Raw genomic sequence first — 9,807 nt, forward strand, 5'->3', positions numbered from 1 at the left:
TCTGGTATTCCCATCTCTTTCAGAATTTTCCAGAGCTTGCTGTGATCTGCACAGTCAAAGGCTTTGAAATAGTCAATAAAGCAGAAATAGATGTTTTTCTGGAACTCTCTTGCTTTTTCGATGATCCAGCAGATGTTGGCAATTTGATTTCTGTTTCCTCTACCTTTTCTAAATCCAGCTTGAACCTCTGGAAGTTCATGGTTCATGTATTGCTAAAGCCTGGCTTGAAGAATTTTGAGTATTACTTTACTAGCGTGTGAGATGAGTGTAACTGTTCAATAGTTTGAGCATTCTTTAGCATTGCCTTTCTTTGGGATTGGAATGAAAACTGACCTTTTCCAGTCCTGTGGCCACTGCTGAGTTTTCCAAATTTGCTGACATATTGAGTGCAGCACTTTCAGAGCATCATCATTTAGGATTTGAAATAGCTCAACTGGAATTCCATCACCTCCACTAGCTTTGTTCATAGTGATGCTTCCTAAGGTCCACTTGACTTTGCATTTCAGGATGTCTGGCTCTAGGGGAGTGATCATACCATTGTGATTATTTGGGTCATGAAGATCTTTTTTGTACAGTTCTTCTGTGTATTCTTGCCACCTCTTCTTAATATCTTCTGCTTTTGTTAGGTCCATATCATTTCTTTCCTTTGTTGTGCCCATCTTTGGATGAAATGTTCCCTTGGTATCTCTAATTTTCTTGAAGAGATCTCTAATCTTTCCCATTCTATTGTTTTCCTCTATTTCTTTGCACTGATCACTGAGGAAGGCTTTCTTATCTCTCCTTGCTATTCTTTGGAACTCTGCATTCAAATGGATATATCTTTCCTTTTTGCCTTTGCTTTTCACTTCCCTTCTTTTCACAGCTATTTGTAAGGCCTTCTCAGACAGCCATTTTGCTTTTTTGCATTTCTTTTTCTTGAGGGTGGTCTTAATCCCTGCCTCCTGTACAATGTCACGAACCTTGTCCATAGTTCTTCAGGCACTCTGTCTATCCCTTGAATCTATTTGTCACTTCCACTGTATAATCGTAAGGGATTTAATTTTGATCATACCTGAATGGTCTAGTGATTTTCCCCACTTTCTTCAATTTCAGTCTGAATTTGGCAATAAGGAGTTCATGATCTGAGCCACAGTCAACTCCTGGTCTTGTTTTTGCTGACTGTATAGAGCTTCTCCTTCTTTGGCTGCAAACAATATAATCAATCTAATTTTGGTATTGACCCTCTGGTGATGTCCATGTGTAGTCTTCTCTTGTGTTGTTAGAAGAGGGTGTTTGCTATGACCAGTGTGTTCTCTTGGCAAAACTCTATTAGTCTTTGCCCTGCTTCATTCTGTACTCCAAGGCCAAATTTGCTTGATACTCCAGGTGTTTCTTGACTTCCTACTTTTGCATTACAGTCTCCTATAATGAAAAGGACATCTTTTTTTGGGGTGTTAGTCTAGAAGGTCTTGTAGATCTTCATAGAACTATTCAACTTTAGCTTCTTCAGCATTACTGGTTGGGGCGTAGACTTGGATTACCATGATATTGAATGGTTTGCCTTGGAAATAAACAGATCATTCTGTCATTTTTGAGATTGCATCCAAATACTGCATTTTGGACTCTTTTGTTGACTATGATGGCTACTCCATTTCTTCTAAGGGATTCCTGCCCACAGTAGTAGATATAATGGTCATCTGAGTTAAATTCACGCATTCCAATCCATTTTAGTTTACTGATTCCTAAAATGTTGATGTTCACTCTTGCCATCTCCTGTTTGACCATTTCCAGTTTGCCTTGATTCATGGACCTAACATTCCAGGTTCCTGTGCAATTTTCCTTGTTACAGCATTGGACTTTGCTTTTATCATCAGTCACATCCACAACTGGGTGCTGTTTTTGCTTTGACTCTGTCTCTTCATTCTTTCTGGAGTTATTTCTCCACTGATCTCCAGTGGCATATTGGGCCCCAAACTTTGAGGTTCCCATTTGTTTGGCCTCACTGTGCATAAGGCACACGAACTTGGGTTTGAAACCACAGGTTCGTCCCTGTCTAAAGAAAATGAACAATCTGTTCTTCGTGTGGGAACTAGTGCCACATCTGGGCTCCATTTCCATTCACCCTGACATGGAACCCAATAGCCAACAGTGTCACATCGAGTTCACAGTTAGCTTTAATAATCCCACCAGTGATTAGGTACTTGAGGGAACTGTGATACATGAAAAGAAAACATTGTGGAATAGAGAAATTATCTCATAGGAACACAAGAGATAGTTCAGCCTAAATAAGGAGCTTGAGAGAAATGAATTTGTATCTTCAGAGACATTTATGAACACACCACATCAATTAAACAAGAACATGCTATGAAAATGCTAATTAAAATGTTGGAAGATAAAATAGAGAAAACCAAAAGAAAAAGAGTATAAAATGATCATCAACAACAAAAACATTTAAAAATAACCCGGGGGCTCAATATCCAGCTGATGGACGATCCAAATGAAAAATATGTGGGAAGGAATTACAAAGAAATATTACAAAAGAATTTCATAGAGTGGAAGGATATAAAAGTTAAAACAGAAGGGTCTACCTACCCACCATAATGAATAAAAGATAGCACAAGCATCATTTAAAAATTCGGAATGTTGATATTAAAAGAGAGATCTTAAGTGCTTCCAGAGAGGGACAGAGACAGAGACAGGGAGAGAAATGAAGAAAAAATCAACAACCCACAAATAAATGGGCACTGAAGGCTTGAGAGCAACTCTAGATGATAGACTGTAATGAGATGCTTCGTATTATGAAGGAAAGCTCCTGTTCACTAGAATTCTATTCAGGAAAAATAATTGTGAATTTTGAAGGCAGAAGAAAAGACATTTTCAGACAAATGCAGTGTTGAAAAGGCTTGATTCCACACATCTTTGAAGGAAGTCATTTGAGGACACAGCTCTGCAAAAGGAGAGAGTAAAGCAAGCCAGAAGGAGACGTAGGATTCTGGAAGCAGTACCTGCAACTTGGACAGGAGGGAAGAGAAATGAAGATGACATTTTTGCTGTAGGTCTAACGAGAGATCAGTACAGATTTTACAGCTGAAGGAAACTCGGATTTGTATTTTCCGCCGTTTATAAAGACATAAACACAGAATTGTTAAGTCAGTTGAAGCTGGCAATCTGGACCCAATTAGTCTAACTTCAGAGAGTGAATGCTTACTTTCTTTTAATCTTATGTTGCTTCTTCTTGTAACTTAAAGTGATTTATGGTTTCCACCAAGAAAATAAAAATTTTAGTATGCGTCGTGTATGCTAAGCACTCTTATTAGAGTCAGAATGCAAAAAAAATAAAGTTATGCAAAATTGCTAAATTAAGAAATGACTTTCTAGAAATCCAGAAATAGTTCCTAGAGAAATGAATGTAACCACAAGGAGAGAAAATTTTAAAGAGTGAAAGGTGGTTTAGTTGAGGGATTTCAGGGGCAGAGGGAAGAGGAGGGCAAGAGATTAAATTAATCATGTGCACGTATTCCTTTGAAATTTTAATTGTTTTTTGCTGTGTATTTTAAAAAAATATTTAAGTAATTTATTTGGCTGCACCAGATCTTAGTTGCAGCAGGCAGGATTCTTAGTTGAGGCATGTGGGATCTTGTTCCCTGACCATGGATGAAACCTGGGCCCTTTGCATTGGGAGCATGGACTCTTCCCTACTAGACCACCAGGGAAGTCCCTGTTTCTCTGTATTTTAAAAAGAATGAACAGGGCTTGTTTTGATGATAAACCAAATGAGGAATTACAGCAAGGCACAAAGGCCCGGAAGAGTAAAACGTTCTTGGCTTGGGGGAGGTCGGTGTGGCTTAAGGGACTGAACTGGAGGATGGCTGGGGGCAAGTAGGAGAAGTTGGAGATGACTCTGGAAAAGTAGACCAGGGCAGGGCTGTGAAAAGCATCGAATGCCACGCTAAATAGATTGGAATTTCCTTTGTTGGCAACAGAACGATGAAAAGTTTTTGAGCCGCGTGATTCCATCTGTGTTCTAGGAGGCGCATCCTTATTGCCGATGTGAAACGGGCGCTGAGCATGGGAAGGCAGGAAGCCGGAGGATGGAGGACGAGAGCAGCGCCGGGTGCAACCGTCTACGGGTCTGAACGAAGGCTTTCATCCTGGGAGAAAACTGAAGTTGCATACCAGTGACTAGAATCAAAAGTCCCCCTGCCACGTTAGCTGCCGCCCGGGCCTGCTGCTGTCTGCGGTTCAGCGCCCTCTCTCTGGTTGGATGGTCCCCGCCCCGGGATGCTCTGATGGACCTCGCGTTGAGGGCAGCGGGGTGGCCTCGTGGAATTGCAGCCCCTCCTCCCCCGGGAACCGCTAGAAGCCCACGCCTGGGCGGCGTCTCAGTTCAGCTTTTTAGACCTTCCTATAAAGTATTTTTTGGCTACTATTAAAGCCATGTTTTAGTTTTTCATATGGGATTTTTACCAACTTCTCTGCACCCCCTCCACACCCTTGAATGGTTCCCCTGGTTTTTATAAGCAGTTTTTCAGTTTTTTCCTCCTGTCTTGCCAACACATCTAAGAAGTAGGATTTTTTCTTCCTCCTTCTTTTATTATTAATAGCTTTAAAATAATTTAATGGAAAGAATGAATATTTGTAAACTTCTGGCCTCCTGCTTTCTAGGTTCACACCCAGGGGTGCCCTCCCTCTGAGGCTAATTAACATTCCACGTGCTGGGTGTGGGTGTCTGTGTGGCTAGTAGCTCTCAGATGGTTTCAGCCCTGTCTCCCCAGTTACCACGATTTCCTCCCTGACTTCTTACCTACCTCCTTGTCTTTCTCCTGCCTCTGGTTGCTAGGCAACATAGCTCAGGGGCAAAAAAGTTTGGTTGGAAGTGCCCAGGTAAGGAACTCTGGGAGTTGAGCAACATGCTGAAGGTCAAAGGCAGCCATCCATGGCTGTGGCATTCTCTCCTCTAGGCATGAACCTGACTCAGGAGGGGAAATATTTGAAGGCAGGGAGTGGTGTGAAGTAGGTAGCTTTCCCTTCACACCCAAGAGGCCATATGGTTCCTAGCCTTCTGGCAGAGAGGATCAAAATTGAGCTGAACAGGTCTTTGTGCATTTCAGGAATGTGTTCATTTCCCTCCAGGCTTCTCCTGACCTTGACTCTGCAAAAATGACAAACTCACTTGTTAGTAGAGGTGGCATTTGAGGGTTGGGGATCCACCTCCCTATTACCATGTCATTCAAAATTTGACCTGGGGACTGGCAGCAGAGGAATCACCTGAGAGCTTGTTAGAAATGCAAACCTCAGCCCCACCCCAGACCTGTGAGCCAGAATCTGCGTTTTGTCAGAATGGCTGGGTCGTTTGTGTGCACATTAAGTTTGAGACTTGGTTCAGATACTCCGCTGTCAGTTTGGTTAGAATGAAGGCACCTGGCTGACAATGGGACTGGTGTCCCACAGAATCCTGCCTTTCCCTGGTCAGTGGAGCATCACAGAGCCATAGAATTGGGCTCTTCTATGGATTTATGGAGAAGTCCGTGTGCAAAAGCACAGTCTCTCCTTTCTTCATCCGCAATGATCTTTCCCAGGTTCCCCCGACCATGCATGCTCAGATTCGTTCTCCCACCTCATCCTTGCAGAATCCTAGTGGGTAGCAAATTGGGGTTATTAATCTCATTTTAAATAGTAAGCCTCCGTTTTATGGATGAGGGAGTGACTATCGCATTCAAGGTCACAGAGCTGCTAAACTCTACTTACCCTTCTAATCGCCCAGCATCTCACTCCCAGACTAGACTTTCAGCCCTTTTGAGCATGAAGCTAAGAAAAACTAATTACTATGGAGAAAAAAAGAAAAGCCATCAGAAGCATCATGTTGGATTTGGTTTGAATCACAAATTCCACCACGTAGAGCTGCATCTAAAGCCTTCTTCCCGAGCCTGTGCAAACGATTCCAGTGGTTCAAAGGCCCTTGGAGCAAGAGGTTACACGGATTGAGTTTCAAAGAAAAGAATGTCGAAAAGAGATCTCCCAGATGAGGATGGAGTCCAGATGTGGACACGGCTCTTCCAGATGTGTGGGAGAGTCGGTTTGGGGAGCGAGTGGCCTCACATGTCTGCAGGATGAAATGGAAAAACCACTAGCAGCCACGAGAGAAAGTAGGACAGGGGGAAGAGGAAAGAGATGAGGGGGAACGGAATCCAAGCTCAACTCTGCAACACAGGACCAGACGAATTTGAGGTGCCTGTTCCCACGTGAGCTGACATTTCCAATCTGCGGTTCGTGTGGAGGCCACACCTCATACTGTGCTGCTGGAGAGAAAACTGAGACGCTGTTGTGCCTTCAGATCGCTGAATGAATCTGATCTGCCCCACAGAGGAGTTTTCCACGTGAGGCTGCAGGGCAGGCCAGGCACCTAGAGTCTTGCACAGGGCAAAAGGGAACCCAAGGCTGGAATGCAGAAGAAGGAGCCAGAAACTGCCTGGTCCTTCCTTCCCCCACAGTCTGAATCAGCAGCTCGTTTTCTCTGGCCTCACCTTGTTTTTTTCACCAGGGCTGGGACATCCCCTCTTTCTCAGATGAGTAAGTCTGCACAGAAAACAGAGACCTTGTGCACCGAGTCATCATGGTTTGTCATGTCTCTGAAAGCCAGTTGTTGTTGTTCTTCAGTTGCTAAGTCATGTCCAACTCTGTGACCCCATGGACTGCAGCATGCCGGGCTCCCCTGCCCTTCACCATCTCCTGGAGTTTGCTCAAATTCATGTCCATTGAATCGGTGAAAGCCAGAGTCATTGTCCAACTCCTGGCTGCAGGGAATAAACCCCCTTTATTTCCCTTGGTCAGCATCTTTCCCTTCTCCTGGAAGATGTGCCGGATCACTGCTCCTGGTGTGCTGTTGTTTCTCTGCACACCACTCCCGCACCCTGCCCTGCCACTCTCCCAAGCCTTCCTCTCCTTCCATGTAAGGACCATCCTCAAGTTCCTGAGTCCCTGTCACTCTTGGCCATGCATTCCCTCTTACCCTTCCCAATATGTTTCAGCAACACAAATAACTCACTCTGCGCTGGTCCCACTAGTGGGGTCCATGTTTCTATTTCCTTCTAAGGGGTCCCAGAATCCAAAGAATACATTCCAACAAAATGAGTACATTTAAGTTGTTAATTATGTATATTATTAAAACATGTGCACATGTAACAATGCCTACATACTGATTACACACACACATACACACACACACACACACAGTCACAATCTCTGGCCAATATGCTAATAACATAATGAATGCTCAGTTGAAAAAGATAATTGCCATAAACACACTGGTGCTGCTGCTGCTAAGTCACTTCAGTCGTGTCTGACTCTGTGCGACCCCAGAGATGGCAGCCCACCAGGCTCCCCGTCCCTAGGATTCTCTAGGCAAGAACACTGGATTGGGTTGCCATTTCCTTCTCCAATCCATGAAAGTGAAAGTGAAGTCACTCAGTCTTGTCCGACTCTTAGCAACCCCATGGACTGCAGCCCACCAGGCTCCTCTGCCCATGGGATTTTCCAGGCAAGAGTACCGGAGTGGGTTGCCATTGCCTTCTCCCATAAACACACTACTATATGTAAAATAGATAATCAATAAGGGCCTACTATATAGCACTGGAGAAGGCAATGGCAACCCACTCCAGTACTCTTGCCTGGAAAATCCCATGGACAGAGGAGCCTGGTAGGCTGCAGTCCATGGGGTCGAGAAGAGTCGGACACGACTGAGCGACTTCACTTTCACTTTTCACTTTCATGCATTGGAGAAGGAAATGGCAACCCACTCCAGTGTTCTTGCCTGGAGAATCCCAGGGACGGGGGAGCCTGGTGGGCTGCCGTCTCTGGGGTTGCACAGAGTCCGACACGACTGAAGTGACTTACCTGACCTTATATAGCACAGGGAACTCTACTTAATACTTTGCAATAACCTATATAGGAAAAGAATCTGAAAAAAGAATGGATATATGTATATGTATAGCTGATTCACTTTGCTTTACACCTGAAATTAGCACAATATTGTAAATCAACTATACTCCAATATAAGATAAAAATTAAATTAAAAAATAATAAAATATTCAAAGAAATTTTAAAAAGAGTTAATTAGTTTATTAGTTAATCTGTTTTCCTATGTGGTATCTAATCTTCCCTGGGTCTGCAGCCCAACACATTTTTCAAAGCCCACATCAGTCACAGGTTAGATTATCCAGTTACAAGGTACTGAGGTCATTGCAGAGTAAAGTTAGGAGTGGTGCACCCTGGGTACAGAGATAAATGTCATTAGTTTGGGAATCAAGTACCAGGAAGTATAGGACTGTAACCGATCAGGGCCCTATGAGGCCTTTCCAGAATAGACCCCTACCAATATCCTCTGTCTGCCTTTTGTCTTTAGAGAAACTTTACAAAAAAGAATAAATTTAATCTGAGAACTGAGGAAACGCAGGAAGAAAGGAAAACAGTCGAGCAAGACAAGATAATAATAGTTAAGCCATTCAACAAAGTTAAGGACAATTAGTTCTCCTTCAAGGACTATAGGTGACATTCTGAGTCATGTTCTTTGAGCTGTTGCAGAAACTGAAACTCCCACCAGATGGAAGAAGTTAACTATATGCTGCCCACAAGCACATAAGTTGGAACCAGAAGGCTGAAGATGCGGACTCCCAATTACCTCACCACCAAACCAATCAGAAGAATGTCCACAAACTGATCACATACCTCACAACCCCCCTCCCTCATCCTGTCTTTATAAACCTTTCCCTGAAACCCTTTGGCAAGTCCGCATCTTTTAAGCACTAGGTGTCCTGGACTCCTTACTTGTACCTGTATTAACCATGCACTTTCCTTCACCGCAACCCATTGTCAGTAGGTTGACTTTACGGTGCACAGGAAGTGGACCCAAGTTTGGTTCTGTAACAGTATCATTATTATCATCATCATCATCATTGTTGGCTAGTGGCAAATGCTTTATTTCCTTCATTTTATTTATATATATTTTTGGCTGTGCTGGGCCTTCTTTGCTGCACTGGCTTTTCTCTAGTTGTGAAGAGCAGGGGCTACTCTCTAGTTATGGTACTCAGTTTTCCCATTGTGGTGGCTTCTCTTATTGCAGAGCATGGGCTCTGGGGCTCATGGGCTTCAGTAGTTGCAGAGCATGGGCTCAATAGTTGTGGTTCCAGGGCTCTAGAGCGTAAGCTCAATCGTTGTGACATGTAGCCTTAGCTGCTCCGTGGCATGTGAGATCTTCCCAGACCAGGAATTGAACCTGCTGCTGCTGCTGCTGCTGCTAAGTCGTTTCATTCGTGTCCAACTCTGTGCGATCCCATAGACGGCAGCCAATCAGGCTCCCTCATCCCTGGGATTCTCCAGGCAAGAACACTGGAGTGGGTTGCCATTTCCTTCTCCAGTGCATGAAAGTGAAAAGTGAAAGTGAAGTCACTCAGTCGTGTCTGACTCTTCACCACCCGATGGACTGCAGCCTACCAGGCTCCTCCGTCCATGGGATTTTGCAGGCAAGAGTACTGGAGTGGGTTGCCATTGCCTTCTCCGGAATTGAACCTGTGTCTCCTGCATTGGCAGGTGGAGTCTTTAACACTGAGTCACCAGGGAAGCCCTATTTTCTTTGTTTTAGTCTAAGTTGAGTTAAATTCTCAAGCTACTATTTGTTTTATATTTGATTCTAAGGGTAATGTGATATTCCAATTAGTACCTTGTCCAGTTTTATAAAATTGATTCTATCCTGGTTCACTAAAATGTACATCTTTAAGTTTTTATATGTAAACCCACTTAGAATTGGCTTCAGGCCTAGGCAAATAAAAAGCT

The sequence above is a fragment of the Bos mutus genome, chromosome 5 (assembly GCF_027580195.1).
Source record: "Bos mutus isolate GX-2022 chromosome 5, NWIPB_WYAK_1.1, whole genome shotgun sequence".
Taxonomy (NCBI): domain Eukaryota; kingdom Metazoa; phylum Chordata; class Mammalia; order Artiodactyla; family Bovidae; genus Bos; species Bos mutus.